Here is a 24,140-nt window from a genome sequence, read left to right on the forward strand (position 1 = left end):
CGTAAGATGGGGACCAAACAGAACGTCAGAGGTGATGTGGCCTTCCAGCATCTCTCTGTGCAGGTGTTAAGGAATGGAGGGCAGGGCCGTGAGCCACAAGGCCGCTGGATAAGGGTCTGCCAGGCAGCAATGCGAGCAGAACCGGTGAGTACAGCAGCGCACAGATTGAGGATGGCATCAGCAGTTTTAGTAATGATGGTTTTTGACTCGACAGGAGAGTCAAGCTCCTCCACCATTTTGGAAACGCCAAAGGCGAGAAGGCGATGTTATTTCCTGCAGCGCTGGTCTGGAAGGCGCACTGGTGTGCGCGATCGGCGAGCCGCCTCAGCAGCTGGTCATGCTTAGTGGGAACTGCTTGCGGTCCAGTGAGGTGGTTCTTGACGCCACACAGCGAGGCCAAGTCCGGCTCCAGTGGAGGAACGGATGGCCAGCCCTGGTCGGAGAAGCCCTCGATGCTTAGTGGGAACTGCTCGCGGTCCAGTGAGGTGGTTCTTGACGCCACACAGCGAGGCCAAGTCCAGCTCCAGTGGAGGAACGGATGGCCAGCCCTGGTCGGAGAAGCCCTCGACCTTGGTAATGGGCGCATATGTGGAAATTGGCGCCTCGAGCCTGGCAGGCTCGGAGAAGGCGGCGGACCAGCAGCTCATGGCAGCGGGGAAGTGCGGCCAGACGGGGTCTGGACAGCGCGTCTGTGTTGCCCCAAAAATTCCCGCCAATTCATCCGCCTCAGGGGAGCCGGTTCTGGAACGGCTAGCCACCTGCGGGTCGCAGCCGCGGAGATGATGGCGGGCAGCTCCTGGAGCAGTGCTCTAACTGCTGGCAGGGAGGAGCGAGAAACCACTGGGGCAGAAGGACCCGCTGAGCGAGGCTCGTCGACCTCCGTGTTGTACAGGAGGGAATAATGGCTGCGGCAGCCAGCCTCGTTGTGCTCCTCACGAGGCTCGTCGACCTCCGTGTTGTACAGGAGGGAAAAAGGGCTATGGCAGCCAGCCTCGTCGTGCTCCTCACGAGGCTCGTCGACCTCCGTGTTGTACAGGAGGGAATAATGGCTGCGGCAGCCAGCCTCGTCGTGCTCCTCACGAGGCTCGTCGACCTCCGTGCTGTACAGGAGGGAATAATGGCTGCAGCAGCCAGCCTCGTCGTGCTCCTCACGAGGCTCGTCGACCTCCGTGTTGTACTGGAGGGAAAAAGGGCTATGGCAGCCAGCCTCGTAGTCGACCTCCGTGTTGTACAGGAGGGAAGGGCTATGGAAGCCAGCTTCGTCGTACTCCTCGCTGTCGATGACATCGTCCAATCGGTAGGAGCCAGCCGGCTCCTGGCCGACGTTGAAGAACCGTAACGCCTTGTCCAGCGAGTACGTGCCAGCCACCGGAATTTCCTCGTCGGTGGAGGGGGTGAAGTACTCGACCCGGCGGACCTTTTCAGCCACGGGCAGAGCGGTACAAAACGGGCACGAGGCCTGGGGGTCAAGGCCAGGCCAGCGTGGTGAGCCCCGAGACAGACCTCACACTTGGCGTGCAGGTCGCCGCTGGAGATGGAGCCCGTCTGGCAGGCCGGGCAGGTCCTGGCGTCGCTGGACATGGTCGGTGAGTAGATTTTTCTTGTAGAATTGCTCTTAAAAGAAGCTCTTAAGCTTGGCGTGAAGAGAAAACGGAGGCGAACAGTGGAGTCGCTCCACTTATATAACCCACAAGGGGTGCCCACGTGGTGGGCGTACATTTAAGCTCTTCATGATTGGCTGATGCTGAGATCACCCTTCCAATAGCAGCTCGCTTAAGGGCTAAGACTAGACGAAATAGAACTCTCTAGCCGGCCGGAAGCGCAGTCCGTCCGGCTCATCCACGCACACACACAGACAGTAACGGATCTCGCTGTGATTGCTTCACTGTTGCTCGCGTTTCTTCAGTTTTCCCTAGGTTTTCTTCAGCTTGCCTTTTTTTTGGTTGAAAATTTAAAGTGACTTTTTTCGTAACTTACATGGTGCATTTGACAAGACAGAGCTGATGTGCTGCATCAGTCACTCACTACCTCCGCTCCTGTCTGTTTGTTTTTTTTAACTCCCTCTCTCCCTCTCTATCTCTCTCAGACACACACACCTTAATCAACATTGTTTTGTTTAACTTTGTGTGGGGCAAAATGCCAAGAACGTTAAGAAAAAAATCAGTTTAATCAAATTAAAATAAAAAAATATACATAAAGTTGTGTTTGGTTCTAGCATTTCATATTTCCTAGTTCCTATTGCATGAGTTCAGATGTATTAATCCATGCACTTAAATATTAATGTTCTGATTTTATTGAAACACTTGTTCTGTAATAGTTTCTTTACTATGGTGATCAAAAATATTTAATCTCAATTCTGAGGCTGCTCTGTAAATAGTTTTCAAATAAACAATACACATATCAACTTCTGATCATTCCATATCAATTTCAGACTTAAAATAATATATTGATGTAAACCACACCCACTTCTGGGTTATACCACGCCCATTCCGAGTACAGATACAGATACGGATAATTTAGTTGGTTGAACAGATACAGACACAGATACAGATAGTGGTGCACTCGCTCATCCCTACTGAGTACTCTACCCTGCCACCCTGCAAGCAGCTGTCAGCAGTTGTGATAAGCAGGAGAGCACGTCACCCACACTGCTCAATAATCACTTATTCTTGTTTAGCTCCAAGGGGTAAGCAATGTTATATTTTATTTAACACCAAAAGAAGGTGATATTTTAATGTGATTAATGCAGGGGTCCTTCAGGCGTGCTTACAGCCAGATTGTGAACACACTGAGAACAGTAGAATGATTAAATTAAATGTAGCTAAAAAAAACAATTGGTGAACCAAAATTAAATGCGTATTGAACTTGATGTTAGAACGGTAATCTTAATAACTAATGCTGTGAGTGTATTTGAGACAGTAAACAAGTGGATTGTTTGTGTTTTATGTGTTTTTCCAATCAGGTGGAGAGTTAATAGTGGCCAAAGATGTACACCCGTCTCTCAGATGTACCAATGTAAGCTGTGGCTATTTCTCTTTTGTCTAGCCTCTTCAGTCTATCCCTGTGTATGTGGCAGACTGCAGTGCTGTTGAGCCTCAGCTGTGTCATTGTTGACCTCAGCCAGGTCTTCAACCGTTGCAGAGCGCTGAAACTCCTTTCAGCCTCACAGGATGACGCTGGGACCACAATTAACAGTCTCATCAGAGTCTCAACTTGTGAGAAGAGCCTTCTGACCTCTGGTTGCATCCCTCTAAGAATTTGGGCAGCTTCTTTGCAGGAAGTGTAGGTATGATTTGCTTTAAACATTGCCAACTGAATTTGCCTTTTTTGCAGGTCCAGTTCTCGGTACAGGCTCACCATATCATTGGTCTTTCCAGTAAACAGCAGCTTCTCCAGCTTGTTCCGATTTTCTAGGCTCGGTTGGTCAAAGCGATCATGTAGCTGGGTGATCACCATGTCAATGGCACTGAAAAAAATGGACCTGGAAATACTCCTCTGGTGTCGCAGGAGTATGATGCTTGGCTGGACCACCATATTTTCTGGATGGCATTTGGACATGAGGTGGGTGTACTGGCTGGAGGAACAAGTCTGCATCAAGTTTCACAGCTTTACCATAGATGCCCATGAAACTATCATTAGTCCTGAAAGAGAGAAAGCCCCGTCTGGTGTATTCAACAGCTTTCAGCATTCCACTGATGGTTTTTCTTCTTGCCTGCAGACTCAAGTTCAGCTCCTCCAACATCATGAGGATCTCTTGTCCCAGGAAAAGGCCAAGAATGGAGTTGCCCTTTTCCAGTCCGTCAAGTAGGCCGTTAGCTTTAGAAGTAGTACTGTCAGTGAGATTTGTAGATGCTATCTCTTCCAGGGCAGCCAAGATAGACTCATATTGAGTCAGGACTGCTCTGATTGCTGGTGTGCGCACAGTCCATCTGGTGGCACACAGAGGCTTGATGGTAGTGAAGGAGCCTTTTTATGATATACATATGTCTTTGAATATAGTTTAGCATTTGCCAGATTGAGCGAACATGCAGCCCAGCCCATGTACCCACTGCAGAGCATCCCTGATTACAGGTGTGAAGGTACATGCAGCCTGTGTGACAAGGTTCACACAGTGTGGGCCACAGTGGACAAAGGTGGCCAATGGTTGCTCTCCTAATCTGAGCTTGTAACCCTGACAGGTGTCCCGACTAATTGCTGCTCCATCATAGGTCTGTCCACGTAGACCTGAGAAAGGCAAGTTTAGACGAAGCCGCACATCAGAGGCGATTTTAAAAAGATGTTCGCCAGTTGTTGAAGAAGCCTCGTACAGCCCAACAAAGTCCTCCTTAGGCTCCAGGCCATCATCAACATACCGGAGGCATATTGGAACATGTTCAGTGCCCGAGACAGACCTGTGTGTGTGTGTGTGTGTGTGTGTGTGTGTGTGTGTGTGTGTGTGTGTGTGTGTGTGTGTGTGTGTGTGTGTTGACAGCAATTATGTGTGTCCTACTACCAGCGTGCCTGTCAAATGACTCCCTAGCCTTCTTCCAGTTTCTGAACCCCTGAGAAATAAAGGTATGTTCAGTTTTTTTTTGCCATTGTTGAAATGTTCTTTTTAAAAGCAGTTGTGCAGTAGAAGCACAAAACTCCTTTTATTTCAGGACTGTAATGGAGCCAGGGGAAGATTTTGAACCAGCTCTCCTGGAAGTGAAGAGTGCGGTTCGGCAGAGTTTGTGGCTCAATTAGCTGTGCTGCTGGTTGGTATGGGGAACTTGGACCCTCAGCTTTATGGATCTCCTGGTTTGCATGTGGAGGGTTATCCTGCTTCCCCGCATCAGTAGCTGATGGCTTGACCTATAATGTAATTATTCAGTTGTCATTAGTTTCTTTACATAGTGCTCAGAAATGTTTTGATTCTACAGTGTTCTCCAATTGGTCTACTATTGCCATTATGTTATACACACAACTTTCTTTTCTGTTTGTATTTTAGTAGTAAATGCAGTGTTGTAGATCTATTTGTTGTTTTAATCAAATCTGTTTTCCTTCCAAATTTTTGTACAAGTTGAACCAATGCAAAGCCCTGCAGATGGATAAAACTTGCTTATGTTTGCTTCCTGAACCCTCACCTGCTGAATCTGATCTGAGCTTGTTTCAACACTCTCAATTTCTTCATCCAGTGATTGTGCTTGCTGTAAGAGTATACCAAAGTTGGTTTCATATTTACTGTAAGGTTATATCTGCATTTGTTGACAGGTTTATTTGTGAGCGAATTTAGTTCCACCTATGGACATCCAAGCCTCTTGAGCTTCCGTCTGTAGTTGGCTAGCTTGTATTTTAAGCTAACCTTCCAGCCACTATATCCGGTGGAAGAGCCTGGTTCTTTAAGACATGGGTGGGATTCAACAAGGGCTTCAGCAACTTCGTCAAACTCCCTGTCTGAGGGCTACACTTTGTACTGTACTATTTCTTCAGCCAAACTTTTGAGAATGGCAATTTTAAGTATTATGTCTGGATCCAACAACAGTGTTCCACTTTCTTTAAAAGCAGCATTGGCTTTGTTCAGCTGCAGCTCACAATCATATGGCAAATGTGGCACACGAAAAACACATGCCAACCAGATAAACGTGAAGAGGATGATTCAGGAGTGGACAAAATGTCAGTATCATTTGAGGAACCAGGTGAAAATTGTGGCTCATCAATGGACACTGGTGTGGCAGTAGAGTAGAGTGGCAGGGGTGGGGGGCCACCAAGAAGATCACATGGTGCTGAATCAAAGATGAGCTTTAAGGTACTTTTTGTCCTGGATCTCTGACACTGAAGTCAAGTTAGTAAACTCATTGCCAAATTCAGCATCCATAAATTGCAACCTGAAGGGTGTTTCAACTCCACACTGACTCTTGATGTGCTGTTCAAGTTCACCTACAGTGTCTGGAATTCGATCTTGTAGGGTAAATCTTTGGGAATTGTATACTCCAAGGGTAATTCGCAGCTTTATTGGAATAGCCATTTCAACCATGTGTGAACAAATGGGGAAAAAAAAAGAAACATAAATAAATGTGTTTAGGAGTAATCACAAATCAAAAGCCGAAAGTTTCATTTAAAGGGATCATCCACTGAAAATTGATATTCTGTCTGTTGACATATTTCCATATTAGACAAATGGGAAAAAACCAGCCCAGTCATTCTCCTGACCCAGCTGTACACTTTTTTGTTTAACTTAGCATAAAACACAGTAAGCGAATCGATTCAACTAGCATTGTGAGTAAATAAAGTCCTGTATCATACTTGCTGTTAGTATTTGTAAGATATTGGTTCGGTATTTGGGGCTGTATTGGTTAGGCTTAAATAAGTTAAACCTCAGCCTTTGGGTCATAAACTATGAGCAAGTGTGTTGACATTTTTATACTATGAATCAGGTTGTTTTTGTGGATTTCTTTCTTTTTCTTATTTATTTTTGTTTTGATTGTGGCCTGAGCAATTTTGATCGAATAAAAAAAAAATAAAATCAACATTAATTTAAAAAATCTTCTTAAATAATCAAGATCTCATTTTCAGTCAATCGTGATTATCATTTTTGCATGCAAGTGAAAATAATTACTAACAAAGGAATCACAGGCACCATTTTAGACTTGGGACTACTTCATGACAAAGCACAGCTGTAAGCCTCCGCTGAAGGGTGTGTAATATTTAACCCATGTTTCAAACTGCCCCTTTTTACCTGGAACAAGCTTGAAACTATTCTACATTTTACACTTAAGTAATGAAATCATAAACCGGACACTAGCAGATGGCTCCCTATTACAGCAATCACTCAGTCAGACTTGCAGAACAGGACCCTTTCGAAGAAGGATGGCAAACGGTGGAGACAGCACAGGGCACAAAGGTCTGCAACAAATTGAAAGAAAAGAGAATCGATGGAGAAATCAACTTCATATTATGTAAAGATTTTACACAATTTTAGTATTTAGTACCATTGCAGTGGTCAATTTGAAATAATTGTTTCACCTCTTCCTGTATTCTAAGCATGCATTTCTTAAAAACAAAACGAATAAAGATCAGTCGTAGCATTCAGCTCCATCTCAAACTGCACAACGCCATATAAAACTTTTAGTGGATTCCAGTTGTCTTCGGAACTTGTTTTGCCTAAACAAGTTTGCCGGAAATGACTCATATAATTCCGAGCTGCGAGCTCATATACAGGTGCTGGCCAGTAAATTAGAATATCATCAAAAGGTTGAAAATATTTCAGTAATTCCATTCAAAACGTGAAACTTGTACATTATATTCATGCAATGCACACAGACCAATGTATTTCCGATGTTTATTACGTTTAATTTTGATATTTATAGGTGACAACCAATGAAAACATCAAATCTGGTATCTCAGAAAATTAGAATATTCTAAAGGCCAATGAAAAAATGTTTGTTTCTCTAATGTTGGCCAACTGAAAAGAATGAACATGAAAAGAATGTGCATGTATAGCACTCAATACTTAGTCGGGGCTCCTTTTGCCTCAATAACTGCAGTAATGCGGCGTGGCATGGACTCGATCAGTCTGTGGCACTGCTCAGGTGTTATGAGAGCCCAGGTTGCTCTGATAGTCGTCTTCAGCTCCTCTGCATTGTTGGGTCTAGCGTATTGCATCCTCCGCTTCACAATACCCCATAGATTTTCTATGGGGTTAAGGTCAGGCGAGTTTGCTGGCCAATCAAGGACAGGGATACCATGGTCCTTTAACCAGGTGCTGGTGGTTTTGGCACTGTGTGCAGGTGCCAAGTCCTGTTGAAAGGTGAAGTCTGCATCCCCATAAAGTTGGTCAGCAGCAGGAAGCATGAAGTGCTCTAAAACTTCCTGGTAGACGGCTGCATTGACCCTGGACCTCAGGAAACAGAGTGGGCCAACACCGGCAGATGACATGGCACCCCACACCATCACTGACGGTGGAAACTTTACACTGGACCTCATGCAACGTGGATTCTGTGCTTCTCCGCTCTTCCTCCAGACTCTGGGTCCTTGATTTCCAAAGGAAATGCAGAACTTGCTTTCATCAGAAAACATAACTTTGGACCACTCAGCATCAGTCCAGTCCTTTTTGTCCTTGGCCCAGGCGAGACGCTTCTTGCACTGTTTCATGTTCAAGAGTGGCTTGACACACGGAATGCGACACCTGAATCCCATGTCTTTCATGAGTCTCCTCGTGGTGGTTCTTGAAGCGCTGACTCCAGCTGCAGTCCACTCTTTGTGGATCTCCCCCACATTTTTGAATGGGTTTGTCGTCACAATTCTCTGCAGGGTGCGGTTATCCCTAGAGCTTGTACACTTTTTTCTACCACATTTTTTCCGTCCCTTCGCCTGTCTGTTAATGTGCTTGGACACAGAGCTCTGCGAACAGCCAGCTTCTTTAGCAATCACCTTTTGTGTCTTGCCCTCCTTGTGCAAGGTGTCAATGATTGTCTTTTGGACAGCTGTTAAGTCAGAAGTCTTCCCCATGATTGTGGTGCCTTCAAAACAAGACTGAGGGACCTTTTAAAGGCCTTTGCAGGTGTTTTGAGTAAATCAGCTGATTAGAGTGGCAGCAGGTGTCTTCTATATTCAGCCTTTTCAGAATATTCTAATTTTTTGAGATACCAAATTTGGAGTTTTCATTAGTTGTCACTTATGAATATCAAATTTAAATGTAATGAACATTGGAAATACATTGGTCTGTGTGCATTGCATGAATATAATGTACAAGTTTCACGTTTTGAATGGAATTACTGAAATATTTTCAACCTTTTGATGATATTCTAATTTACTGGCCAGCACCTGTATTTCAGCTGACCCCGAGATTGCAAGTTTAAAGATGGCTGTGGCCAGTGCAACCAGGAAGTAGTTATTGTCTTTATTTTTTCCCCTCATTTTTATGTTCTGTTTTCTTTCTTTTTGCTATTTAAAGTGAAGGTCAAGACATGGGTGGAGACGTATTTTATCCACACTTCCTGTTAGGAAAACGCTTCTGAAAGAGGCGTCTCCTGGCGAACAGAGAGAGCAGCACTGAGGCCGTGGTAGACCGCACCCCCCTCAACCCTCCCACGTGCGCTGTCAGAGTATCTCGATCTAAAAAAGAGTTGTTAATGAGCGTGTGCGCACTCGCACGCTCTCACACAAGACTTACACCTCAGGATTAAAGCAAACACAAATTCTGCAGCATTCTGGAGGATTTCCTATCAAACGCGATCTTTAGATGAAAAAGGGGAGGAGGGTCTTTTTTCAAGGAGGCGAGCGGCTCCAAGCGGTAACGTGTCAAATCGGCAGGTGAGTGGCTGAGCCAGGTGGAGGTGTGGCTGCCTCACCTGGAGACAAGTGTGGTGCAGCCACGTAGTAATTTGCTGATAACGTCACGTTTTTCAGCTCAGCCATCAACCACAGCTGGTTCTACATGAATGTGGAGCAGAGTTTTAACCTGAAGATGGAGATAGAATTATGGTTTTGGGCTGAAATATTAAATTTAAAGTAAGTTGAACTAATCTGCCACACTAATGATTACACATGTGTACAGCACCATTAGACACTCATCTATACAGGTAATCAGAAAAAAAATTTGCTCTTTAAGAGCATCAGTAAGTTGTTTATTGTCGTTATCAATAGTTACGTTGTTGAAAAATGTAACATTGCCACCAAACTGACCAGTGTTTATGGTTTTTACTTTTCCTGGCGTTTATAATTTTACATTTAATTTGAACGTTTTATGGTTGTATGTGGCAACTGTCTAAGGGCGTACGTCTCAATATTATTTAGATGCAGATAATATTTGGTTATATAATTGCTTTGATTTAGTACTCAACAACATTGGTGGCATCAATTTTTTTTAGTTGGAATCTGGAACGCAAAACGAGCTTGTTACGTCATTTCCTGTTCAGAATCTGATCTAAAAACAGCACACACCCTGTAGAACATTCAAGACTGAAAACCTGGAAGAACTGCAGAATTTTATGTGGACGCTACATTAACAAGACAGCTGCATTGGCTCATGCACTCTATGACCGATTCGGGAACATTTGAGTCACAGTAGCCTTGTTCGAGATGAGCAGCGCCTCGCCTGGAGAAGAGACGAGAGCAGACGGACACAGCAGGGGGAATGGCTGAAAGCCGGCATTTAAGTCGGACAGATTTACCTACATGTATCTTGCGGGTGGCGATGACTGAAAGATATTGCATTAGTGTTCATAAAAGTGTACAATTCTGGTGCCTATTAGCAATAAAAACACATTCTCACATGCTTGTGGATATCATATTGTAGACATGTGCATATGAAGATACGACTGTAATAATAAAGGTTATCAACTGTAGATTTTTAGTGTCCTGCATGGTGGCACAATTGTTAGCACTGTTGCCTTGCAGCACGAAGGCTGCAGGTTCGAAACTCGGCTGCGGCCTTTCTGCGTGGAGTTGCGTGTTCTCCCCATGCATGTGTGGGTTTCCTCCGGGTACTCCGGTTTCCCCCACATATCACAACATGCCATGTAGATTATAAATTGTAAGTCGCTTTGGATTAAAGCGTCTGCCAAATAAATAAACATAAACATTATAGGAAATGTCACAAAAGAAAACAATTTGTATTAAATCACATTTCTCCTTATGGCCTATAAAGTTGTCTTCATCAACTTAACATGATTTACAGAACACATAAGACCAACTAACATTTCGCATTCTACCACAGAATTTTTGGATCAAACTGTGAACCAATCAGATCTTAGATCAGGTCAGAGCCAGGTGTTTCCCATCATGCCCCGGGTTTAGCAGGCGGTGGAGAGCATCTGAAGCGCCTTGCTCTGAAATCTGCGGCTGCCTTGATCTCACGAGGTTATCGTTGCCTATGCCTACGTAGGCAACGATAACCTCCATTTAGCATTTAGCCATTAACTGGAAGCGCTGCGGTGCTTCGATACCTTCACGAGGGACAAGCAAAATATCAAATGTGTGTTATATTCGTGTGAACGCGGCATGACAAAACAATGAAAAACCAAATATTAAAAATAATTATTCTGTGTAATTTAGACCAGCAATGCTAATTCTGTCTGCCCCTGGATTGGACAAGAAATCATGGCTAAGCTAGCATATTTAGCGATTCAAAGAAGGAAAAAAATAGAACAAGTACCGATGGTAAACTGCTCAACATGTATTCTTTTAGTTGCACAGTCTGGCGGATAATTTTTAGAATTAGTCACGTAATCACTGGTTTATGAAACATTTTATTTTACATTAAAACAATTGTTTTACCACTAAATCTAGCTAGTGCATTGCTCTACTCCCAACACGAGTGTGATAAAAACATTTGGTAGTGAAAAATACAAATATAAAAACGGTAAATAGGTATTTATATTGCATTTTATAAACTATCCGCACCTGTAATCTTTTCTGTTTGATGGATAATAAAAGATTAATTCAACTTCTTCCATGGACGTGGTTCAGTCTCGAAATGGCTGCCCTTCTGAACCGAAACCTACGTAGGCTACTTGTTATTAGGAATTTGCTCAGTACTGCCACCCTGCGTTCTGGACTGGAACTGATTTGCTAACTGAACCCATTTGGATTATGTTCAGTTAGCATACATATTTTTTAGTAAATTTCAACTTGTTGCATGTTGTGCTAAAACTACATGATTAAAAAAATGTACAACTAAAAAACATGATTTTATCTAATAGAAGCAACATTTTTGACTTATGACAATTTAGCAGATGCCTATGTTGCCTTTTTTGAGTACAGTGATAAATAACAGAAGGGTAGTTCCTAATTCCAGGGTTTACCAAAATAAGTTGCTTCTAGCTGATCTGTCTCTTTAAGACTGGATGTGAGGGAGGGAGCCCAGTCATCATTATCACCATGCAGAAGTCATCATCGTAGCCTCTTTCCTCTCTACTGCATTATCATAAAAAGTGATTTTGGCCTGATTGATGCAAATGGCCCTCTGTTCTTTTTCTATCATTAACGGATCCTTCACCGTGGCCACAGGCGGTGATTAAAGCTGTCGTTTCCAGCTACTCATTAAAGGAGAGCGCCGGGCCACAGGAGGGATTTGGGGTGGTGAGGAAGGGAGGGAGGCAGACTAAAGATGCAGGAAGAATTGGGCCATTTTATTCCTGGAAAAGAGCACATTCCCCCTGCAAAGAAAGAAATACAGGCAATGTTTTCATTATCGTGTTTGTGAGTCTGGTGTGTATGCAGGGAAAACATCTGTGGTCAAAATCCATTATAGCACACTTTATGGTTCCCCAAATGCTTTTTAGCTATGGCCGCTTATAAGGAGGGAAGGAAATATAAGCAAGAAAAAGCAACAGTGGGGCTGAGACTGAAGTCACTTTGCAGTTTGTATTCATTTTCACATTTTGTGATGAGCCGGTAAAATTGTGATACACATAGACAAAGAAATCACTGTGACTCTATTTTCTATTTTAGTTTTGCTGCTGGCTGTAGGTCACGAACAAGAGTCCTAAAGAAAGTGAAAGTGTTGACCAACAATCCCACAGAGTGCACATGCCTCTTGGCTTAAGTCACTGTGTGGCTCACGCTACCTCAGCATGATTGTGTTGATGGCAGACCTATCTGCTCTAATGGGCCGCGGGGGGGTTGTGACATAGGGAGATGTAAAGCTCCAGCTGAGCTATCCTCTGCTGGAGACCACAAAACCACCATGTCCCAGGGATGGCCAAGGGTGCCCCTACTGCTGTAGTGCCCAGCAGGCACATCTTTCTATGAAGGTACACCAGCCTGAACCTCCATCTGCCATCCAGCCCCTGCACATCTCCTTAATCTTTCTCTACATCTCGGCTTCCTGCAGAGAGCATGCTGAGATTCTGGCCAGGCGCACATGGCTTATAGCAATCAGACTGGGGATTTGGGGGATTGGGTGGGAGAAGATATGTTTTCTAAGTGGCTCAGCTTTGGGGCAGTAAGCTTCATTCAGTTGTCCATCAGGGGACAACATTCTGTAGACATGTTTCATGGTTGGAGGATGTGATGTAGTCAGTGGAGCTCACTCTGCCAGAGCACAAGGAAACATTACTGAGAGTGAGCTGTTCTCTAGTGATGATCCAGCTTGCCTACTGCAGCCCCCATTTATGCTGTGGCTGCTCTCTTTATATAACACCTCATCCTGGGAGGGAGAGAGGGAGTAAGGGCTGCTGTTTTATTCTCTTATCAAACAGACTGGCACTTCCTTACATCACACACCAGTTTTAATCCAAGATCATCATGTATGATAGTTTATTCATCCTTAAACCCAATATTTCATTATGAAAAATGAACGTAGACGAGGCCTGCTTCATCAGTGTGCCACCCATGACACCAGTGGTGTCATACACCCATGACCAGGATAACCAATCATGAAATATCTCCTGACTTATTAGATCTACAAAGCCAAGGTCCTCCTGCAGGAGAGGGGGTGGACATCAGCTAGCAGACTGCTGCTAACCACCTAAACATTCTCCCTCTCCTGATAATAACATTGAACATGCTACTACTAGTTTACCCATTTAATTATAGATTCACTAGGATAAATACAATAAAGTTTATCTCTCACTAAATAGAATATTTACTAAGAAATCACAATGTAACCACAGAAACATTACTTGGTGTGTGTGTTAGGTCCATTTTAGTGGGGCTTCAGCCTAATTAACTTCATTAGCTTTGGGTTAGCATGCTAATGTCCAGCTGATCTCCATCCATGGTGAATGAGCTGATCTGAAAGGCCAGGGCTCCCGGTCACAGTGGTCTGGCTCTGCTTGCAATTTAACAGTCCCAGTCCACAGTAGACCGAAGAAGAAGAAGAAGAAGAAGAAGAAAAAGCTTCACAAAAAAAAAATGTAAGATATAAAAAATAATTTAGAAAATGATTAAAAATAAAAATAAAAAGAGCAAAAATTGGCAATTGTGATTAAAAAATGTAAATAAAGAGGGGGAGAATAGGAAAGAGGGAAATCAGTGGATCCTGAGGAAGGTGGAATAGGTAGGGAGAGCAGCACAAGGAGAGGGTGATGAAGGTCACGCCAAAGCCAGCTTGAACCGGTGAGTTTTCAGCTGCTTTTTAAAGGAGACCACTGAGTCCACTGATCTCAGGCTCAGGGGGGAGAGAGTTCCAGAGTCTGGGGACCACAGCAGCAGATGATCTGTCATCTTTGGATTTCAAACAGGTGAGCAGAAGGACTACAGCTTCGCACTAAAGCTGGTCTGTCATGCGAGCGGGCTACCCCGCAGTCCCTGGTGCCATTCTTAGCTTCTTGGGTTAGCTAAATTAGCTAGTAGCTAGATTAGTTAAATTTGTTCTAATCCTTTACCAAACATAACAGCCCAACCCTAAGACCCACCTCTTTTCCCATTTTTGGATTGTGTGGGCGTGACTTGGTAAAAAAAAAAAATCAGTGGTGGGAGCCTCCCATTTCTGGCTTCAGCTTTCCCCCTGGCGGAGCAATGGGCAGGCTAGGTCCATATTTTTATATGTGGATGGACGTGCCGCGCGTGACCATCAGCTCAGACAGAGGAGAGAAAAATAGGGAAGTGTTTTCCGACACCGTGCACATTCCCACAATAACTGACAGCTGCAGCAGCTGACCAATCAGTGGTTAAATCCTCCGACAGGTAGATCCATGGAGAAGGAGAGACATATGGAAATATAGATTGTGAGCAAACACAAGAGACACCGGCATCTGTTTTATGTTTAGTGAACTTTGGTTTGACATCAGTATTTGCATTCTGGGAATGTTGATTTACAAATTAAGCACTGGATACAAGTCCTTTGTTAATATGCTGACATTAATATGTGACATAACGCATAATAAAATCACTGCAAGAATAACAGTTATTATTGATTCATTCATTACTGTCCACTCAAGTCTTGTTAAAATCTCTTTAAATAAAATATTCATTGTATAAAACACAATATGACTGTAATTAACCTGTAAAGTGAGGAAATTACTGTATGAGACAAGATAAGAGTTTTTAAGAGTTCGGTCTTCTGTCTGAAGTCTTCCTGTGACTGGAAGCACAGATTCTGTTATGACTTTTGTTCCTATTGTGAGGAAGGTTTAGAAAAAACACATTTAACATAACAATCCTAGGTTCTCCTCTGAGAACCAGGCCAAAACTATCATGTGCACCCCTGAGTATAACCTTTCTTCCAACTTGAATGAAACATTAGACTGTTTAGTGATTTTTTCACTGTAGAATTGTTACATCTTGCTCCTTTAACAAGCAGTGTGAGCTGCAAACCAAATGGTGCATGATCCTGATAGTGTTGGTGATGTTTACTGGACTGCCTCACATGCCTTGAACTTCACCATGCTGCGTGATCCAGACCGAGGCCTTCCTTGCTACAGGGCAGAGAAACAGCAGACTGATGGTGGGGTGGAGGTCAGCACTAAAGTGATAGAGCAAGGTACAGGTGCAGGCTCGGTGTCATCTAGCTCCCTCTGACTGCCTGCAGGCTGATAGTAAGTGGGTGGGATCATACGGGTCAGACAGTGAGATGTATCTAAGATGTCCTTCCATTTGTGTGGAGAACTCTGAAAACGTATTCTTGTCCAAACTAAAACAGAAAACAAAAGTGGCACAAAAACCAACATTTATCACAGTCCAGATTAATATTTGGATCACAAACAGTCTAGACCCAACTAACATTAAGAATGCACAATTAGATAAAGTGTACATTTACTAAAGTCCAAAAAATGCACCTTGTGTCTCGAGTCAAGGGAGGTTTCTCTATAAACAAAGATTTGTGCAGGCTAAAAGTTATCTACAGTTTCCTATAAAACTACAGTGCTCATTGTGCTTTACTGTGCATTTAGCAGATCATGGACGTCACTAGGATTGAGATATAGGGGGGGCTTAGCCCCAGGAGCTTGACCTCGAACGTTTTTTGTCACACCCTGCAAAAACTTTGTCAATTAATTCATTATCTGAAGAAAATCTAACAAAACCTATTATTTTATCACTTTCCTTTCCTTTCCTACTTTTGTGCATTTTCTCTCTTCTTTTTATAAAAAATAACACTTAATCAGTTAATTAGTGGGGTCTATGTTGAAGAAAGATTTTATGTAAGTCCATTAAAAATTTGACATGTTATATTTCCAAATAAAGCTATTCATTTCAGTCTACTGCACTTAACAGGGGGAAATGTTGTAGTCATTTATTTAATTTGTTTAATTACAACTTGTTTAATTATAAATGTTACTGAAATGTGACAATAAAGAACAAATGAATAATTGTCAAACTTTTATTCTGCCAAATGAGTGTGCAGTTGACAGTTTTAATATATGAATAACACTGCTATGATATGGAATAAAGGAGTGTGTAATTAACTATTACAAGACAAAATAACAGTACATATGAAAATATCCAGCAAGTAGTAGAACTTATAATACAGAAAGTCAACTATACAGATACAACTTGACATAAGGTTGCAGGTCACATGATTATTATAGTTTTTTTTTCTCAAGGTCTCTTACCTGTTCACTCCTAAATAGAAAACTGTTCAATTTTGCTTGGGAAGTTTGTGCTCAGGTAAATGCTCATAACGATGCGCTCGCCCCTGTTTTCACTGTAGATCACTGACCTTGACCATGCAGATCTCCTCAGCATCAACCACCTGGTCTCTCTCCTGTTCCTCACTCACTCTCTTAAAAAAATCTTCATATATCCATCTAGCCAACACATTGAAAAACATTTTCAATTTCTAATGCCAAAAAAAAATGCTACTAAGCCATTTAGTTTTCACTCACAATAATTGAAACAGCCATTGGTGGATAGATGGTACAGACTATGGACAACTGTTAGCCTAATATAGCCTATGTTTGGTTGCTCATGATGATGGCATTTTCCATAATGTCACATTAAGCTGCCAAAATTTATGTTAAAGTTAGATGAGTACAATATCTCCTTTCTTTCCCATAGGTAAACATAGGAAATATTAAGCAATTGACAACCCACATGGAAAGAATTCATATAAACATATAGGTTTTAATATATGTTTTGATGTAGCTTTTGAATATATGTGACATTATAAAACTGGCTGTTTACTATATTATAGATACATATATGTACCTATAATATAATATATATATTATAGAAAAAATATATAATATAGAAAAATGGTCAATAATATACACATTCGGCCATATTCTGATTCAGGTTTGTAGTGTGGAGTGATTTTTGTGCCACCAACTGGAGCGTGCAGTGATCAATCAGCAGGAGCACAACCTGCTCTGCAGTCATATGCGGCCCTCTCTCTGCATGCTCAACTCCGTCTCTGCCTGCACAAATCTCCCTGTTGTTGCTCAATTTGCAATTTACAAAGCAATGTAGCCTCTCCGTCAGCCAATCAGACAGCTCTCCATTATGCAATCAAAGCATGTCCAGGAAATACTGCCAGGAAAATTGCACTTTTTTTCAGATAAAGAGGACTTTATATAATTATATTTAATTAGGTTGATTAACCCTCCTCTTTTCCTGGGACATTTCCACTGTTCACTTCCTTTTACACATCAAGGGATCATTTATGTCTGACCAAACAGAAAAGAAACACTTTATATGTTGAAATTAAAAGTCCTCTTCAACTGAAAATAGTGCAATTTAACAGTTTTAGGAATGGGCAATGTGTCTTTTCTGGAAGTCAAATATGGTCACTCTAATCATGACACATGAATTACAACAAAGTATCTTGCAGGCAGTGGATGGTGACTGGTAGCTAACCAGCAGCAGAAAGCAGTTCAATTAGCTGTTAAATGGGTGTTTTTCTGTAAAGCAGTATTTCCTGGACATGCTTTGATTGGATAAAAGAGAGCTGTCTGTGATTGACTGTTGGAGAGGCTACTTGTTGAGGAGAGCAGGGAGAGATTTGCATGCGCAGAGACAGAGTTGAGCCCACAGAGAGGGCTGCAGCTCCTGCACACAAGCGCAGAGCAGTTTGTTTGTGCAGACTCATTACTGTACACTCAAGTTGGTGGCACTAAGTCACTCAATGAACTGGCTGGCTCGTTAATCACATCACTTCAGGGGAGTTTTCCGACCATTTAACTATGGCGCGGCTTTTCATTATGGTTTGCGGCATGTAAACATGCTAGCGGAGTTAGCATTAGCATGTCGGTGCGGTAACATTTTCCTCTCTCGTCTGAACTATAACCTTGAAATATTAACGGTGTGCTGCTGTTGCTGTCTTACCCTAATGTGATGTTGAGTGACTTACAAGAGCGCTGAGCAGGGTTTGCTCATCGATATAAAGGTTTTGCTGTATAACCCCTGCCCCTGACTTGTCAACAAAGCTGCCGAGCTTAAGGGGAGGAAGTCCTTTCTTGATACTTCCTGTGTGCGACGGTGTAGTTCTATATTCATTAATTATTATTTCTGTTTCAGACAAAAAAAAAACTCATGTACCAACTACACGTGTCGTGATTGTGTTGAGCATGTAGATGTGAACAAATAAAAAAAAGTTAACTGAAAAAATAAAATAAACCAAAATGATAGGGGGGCTTGTGATTATTTTAGGGGGGCTGAAGCCCCCCTAAAACGGACCTAACGACGTCAGCGTAGCAGATGTTTATTATTAGCAAACATGTTGAGACAGAAAGGCTTGAGCAGCTCAGCCCTTGACTTGGATCAGTTTTTTAAATTTGAGTTGGACACCCCTAGCCAAACAGATGTGGTCAGTAAAAACGAGCAGAGGACCTCTGTGTGGCGGGTGGTTTGCCACTTGATCTGCAGCAGAAACCACTTTGTTTTTAATCTTCAGAGGTCATAAAAATCACACATGCTCTGCCTTTCTCAGACAGTTAAATTTTTGTACGTTCTGAGACCGATACACTGGAAAAAATGTCCAAGTTTCAAATAAACATTCAATGCATAAGAAAAACTTGGAGAGACTTGGCTGTGTTCTTCAGAGCTGGATGGAGCTGTTTTCTAGGCTGACATGAGGTTAGCAGCTCCTAGCCTGCAGCCCACAGTTTATTTTTGAGTGAGTGCTAGTCTTCTCCCATGCTTGATCAGGGCATTGCCTTCAGCTAAACAGCTGCCCGGAGCCACCCTTGGTGGTGGGAGGGGATCACTGTGTTTCTTTGTGGAGCATGAGGGGTGGTAAGACAGGCTTCTGGAAATTTTCCAACACTTTGACTGACTCATCATCAAGCACCCAGGGGGACACCTTCAAAAAGACAGAAAGTACATCCTTTCATGCCTCAGATGTACCTTAGAGTCAGGCACACCAGCCTTTTCCCTATAACTCTTGTAGGCATGAGGTTGGCAATCATGCATAACACAGCCTGAGGGACAGACATGTGGGTCCAGAACTGGGCTGTAAGCCCTCAGAATCCATGTCTGTGTTTGAACAGACTTTATTGGACTAGACAGGACAGCAAAGACTTGTTAGATAAATCAGGAAAACATGGATTCTGCCCGAAAACAAGCCCAAAAACAGCATCCGGTGTGAGTGAGGTACGGATCAAAAGGCACACAGCCTGTTTTGTAAAATATGTCCGCAATTATGTCAAACCAAAGTCAAAAATGAATTACCCTCAAACCAGTCATTTCATATTTGTCTTTTTTAATACCAAGTGACAGGCAGAACAATCAAATTGGGCTCCTCTCAGAGAAGCCACGAGTGTAATTACTCACTAAGTAGAAACAAATCAACACACCCAGCATGCTCATCAAGAAATACTGACACGTTTCTGAAGCGTGAGCAGAAACAGCTGCTTTCTCCAACGTCACAAAAAAAAGACACAAAATGGAGATTTAACACTTTTAATGTGTCTATTGTGACTCCAAAGAGGCTGTTTTTGAAGCCATTTGCAAAATGTGTCATAATATTAGATTTTTTTGTTTCACAGCCATGTGCTGTTTGCAGTGTAACAAATATGAAACCTGGGGAACATCAGATTTTCCATCATTAACTTATTAAAAACGATTGGAGTTAGCATGTTCTCCCCATGCATGTATGACATTAGCATACTCTCCCCATGCATATATGGAGTTAGCATGTTCTCTTCATGCATGTATGACATCCAGTCTAATGTGTTAGATGATCAGTCTTGTTTTAAGCCAATTTAGCTTTTTATTCTTATGTAGTCTGTATCCGTACCCGATACTCGTCTGAAACGGGCTCATCCCTACCCACCACCATACTTCTCAGTTGGGATGAGTTTCAGATGTTGCTGTACTGAGCCTCTTTTTCTCCACACAGTGTTGGGTAGTTCTTCCAACAACTCAATTCTGGTTCCATTTGACCAAAGAATATGTGCCAAAAGGGTGGATTTGGATTCTTCTCCTCATTGAGCATTATTGAACAGTTATTGCTGTCAAAGGAGCGTCAACTACAGTAGTTAGGAATCACATACTTTTTTCCACGTGCACTCTGAATGTTTACTTAATGCATTATTTAGTTTGAAAACACATAATTCTATGTGTGGTATTTTAAGGCAGACTGATTATTGTTGTGGCTTTGATTATCAGATCACATTTTACGGCCAATTTGTTTTTAGATATTTTGATGCTAATTTCAGAACGGGGTATTTAACCCTAAGCTTTACATGTACATTTTCTTGTTTTTTTTTTTTTTTTTTTTTTTGTCCTTAAGGACATGAAGTAGAGACTCGTGCCAATTGTTTGTTTTTCAGATTACCATGGCTGCAGCAAGACTTAAAGTCATCTTGGGCGAAAACAATGTGGAAAAATTGAGTCTTCCAAATGGTATACCCCAGTCTTTATTAGAACTTGTGAATGTCGTAAAGAACACCTTTGGAATCACTACAGAAATTTGCCTGCAATACATGGACACAGATTTTGGAAACGAGTTCTTCAATCTAAACGCAACCACTGAACTGCAGGATTTGGGAACAATCAAGGTGGTTCAACAGGAAGTTGTTCCACTCGTAATCACACTTACTGATGATGTTTCATCAGCCTGTGCCACTTTTGATGCTGTTGAGTGCTCTTTACAGGCATCAAATAACGCAAACATACTCCCATCTCCTCCAAAACTGTCATTTCGAAGCGTGCAGTGGCCGGCGGTGTTTCCAATTCCACAATTTTCGTATGACACCGAGCTTGTGCTTGAAAGGGGAAATGCTGAATACAAATCGTCCTCCAAATTGTTGTATCTCAGCACAAGAACCAAATCTGACATTCTGAACAAAGTATCTGAAGAAATCTACAAGTACAAACCACGGTTGCCTCGGTCAGAAAATATTAACGGCTCCGCACATCTCTGCTCGTGAGTGTGAAAGCTCTGAACGGGGCTGGATCGGGCTGAACTGGGTCTAATGTGAAAGCGCTACTAGTTCATTCTGTCAGGCTGGCTGCTTAGTGCGAGACAACACTGGCACAGATGAGGATAAAGTGAGAAACTCTTTTAATAATGCAGCAACCAGGAAGAGATGAAAAGGAGACAATGAACCGACAGGGAATACAGGAACAAACTGAAATTAAAGGGGGGACAACTGAAGAGAAACAGGTGGAGCAAATCATGAAGACGTGTGCATTCAGTTCTGTTCATTTCACCTGGTCATAAGATAAAAAGGAAATCTGAAGATGTATACGACCAGTTTTCTAATGGCCCGTTTTTCTACTATTAACTACTTGGGCCTGATCCACTCGGCCTCATTAGGCCGGGCTGCATTTCCACTGTGTTTTAGCAGCAGCCTTAAGTGTGGGGTTGGGGGGAAGAAATGTTTCTAAACGGCACATTTAAAGTGACACTGTGTAGTTTTTGCTTTTAGTCTAAGGAAATATCCATTGAAATTATGTTGAAGAATTAATATAAAAATAAAATTCGGTACAGGGATGATTCCAGCCATGGTAAATAAACTAAATGTGCCAGCTGACAGATTCTTGACTGCTATTAAAACGTTAACCTAGCCTACAAAATGCTGACATCTTTTTCCATCCATAAACGTTGATTTACACATTGACCTCTGCGATCGGTGGCACTGATGGACAGCCTTATGTTCTCGACAGTTAGCTGTACAGAGGCGGTGTTAGGTAATTTAATTTAAATTGTTCTTACATTACCTTAAAGGAAGTTAGAGCACACACACAGAGGGATTAGATTCTCAATTTGGTAAATTGTAACAAACCTTTAAACGGTCAACAAACGCTGCAAAGTGTGACACTTTGCAAAGGGTGAGAAAGAATCAGACCATACAACACGGAAGCCATTTTCCTCTCACAATCAGTTGAAAACTGCAGCGAGTATTTATTGGCACATACACACCCACAAATAGGTGAAACCCCTGTCTAACCAGTTTGCTTTAACTAATGGAAAAACACCTCGAAACACCTCGAGCCGAAAGGAGTTTCTGAAAACACCCAAACGTAAACAAGTAACTAGGTCAGGGTTTTTCCTAACAACATTTAAGCAGCAAGGGTGAATGAACTCTTCACATAGACTAAGGAAAAGATGTCACAACAAAGATGAACAATTAAAAATACCTATCAATCCCTCCTGATGTTCATTTTTGTTGTTTTAACAAATCAGAATAAGATGTCACTAACCCAATAATCAATGAACATGAATTATGAATCAATACGAGGATTTTAGCTTAACAATAACCCAGACACCAAAATCTACTTTATCCTGTGTGCCTAGTTTTATTAAGATAACCATAACATGTGCAAGAAACTTTAACACGAGTTGATACCAATTATCGGATACCAGCCAACTCAGTCGATCCGTTGGATTTCAGGAAGTTGCTAGAGGGGGAAAGTTGATGTTAATGGTACGCAGTAGGGATGAGCGAGTACACCACTATCTGTATCTGTATCTGTATCTGTTCAACCAACTAAATTATCTGTATCTGTACTCGGAATGGGCGTGGCATAACCCGGAAGTGGGCGTGGTTTAACTGGAAGTGGGTGTGGTTTACATCAATGTATTATTTTAAGTCTGAAATTGATATGGATTGATCAGAAGTTGCTATGTGTATTATTTATTTGAAAACTATTTACAGAGCAGCCTCAGAATTGAGATTAAATATTTTTGATCACAATAGTAAAGAAACTATTACAGAACAAGTTTTTCAATAAAATCAGAACATTAATATCTGAGTGCATGGATTAATACATCTGAACTCATGCAGTAGGAACTAGGAAATATGAAATGCAAGAACCAGACACAACTTTCTATATTTTTATTTTAGTTTAATTTGATTAAACTGATTTTTTTCTTAACGTACTTGGCATTTTCCCACACAAAGTTAAACAAAGCAATGTTGGTGTGTGTGTGTGTGTGTGTGTGTGTGTGTGTGTGTGTGTGTGTGTGTGTGTGTGAGTGAGTGAGAGAGTGAGAGAGTGAGAGAGTGAGAGAGAGAGAGAGTGAGAGAGAGAGAGAGAGATCAAAAAAATAAAAAACCCGACCGGAGCGGAGGTAGTGACAACAGCACATCAGCTCTGTCTTGTCAAATGCACCATGTTAGTTACGAAAAAAGTAACTTTAAATATTCAACCGAAAAAGAGGCGAGCTGAAGAAAACCTAGGGAAAACTGAAGAAATGTGAGAAACAGTGAAGCCATCACAGCGCGATCCATTACTGTCTGTGTGTGTGCGTGGATGAGCCGGCCGGACTGCGCTCCCGGCCGGCTAGAGAGTTTTGTAAGTAGGGAGGGGCGGGCGCTCTTTGTGACTGGCCAATCACAGAGCGTGAAGACAGTCAGTTACCCAATGAAGATTTTCCTTCAGCACGATTACAGATATTGACTCGCTTTACTCGTTTCATGCTCGTATTCGTCAAAAATGCTTTATCCGTACCGGATACTTGTCTGAAACGAGTATCCGGCTCATCCCTAGTACGCAGCTCTAACTGTGACAGAGCTGAGGTGAAAGGCCTCGTCCGTGGACTGGAAACTGTAGTTTGAGCTAAACAATGTCTTCCATAGAATGGTGTTGCCCTTTCGTCGAGATGAGACAGTAGGGTCATCACAGACCCAGACTCTCTTTCTTCAGCTCAAATGTCCTCGTAAGGACGCCCATCTTCAAGCAACGTGAAGTGGGGGGCTGGGAGCCAACCTGCACTTTGGGCCACACCAGTTGTGTGGCAGGAGAGAGAGAGAGAGAGAGAGAGAGAGAGAGAGAGACATTCTGAGAGATGGTGAGGGGATGTATTTTGGATAGGGAGCCATGAAACCAGACGGGAGATTTGGGGTACT

This window comes from Nothobranchius furzeri, chromosome 10 (assembly GCF_043380555.1).
Source record: "Nothobranchius furzeri strain GRZ-AD chromosome 10, NfurGRZ-RIMD1, whole genome shotgun sequence".
Taxonomy (NCBI): Eukaryota; Metazoa; Chordata; class Actinopteri; order Cyprinodontiformes; family Nothobranchiidae; genus Nothobranchius; species Nothobranchius furzeri.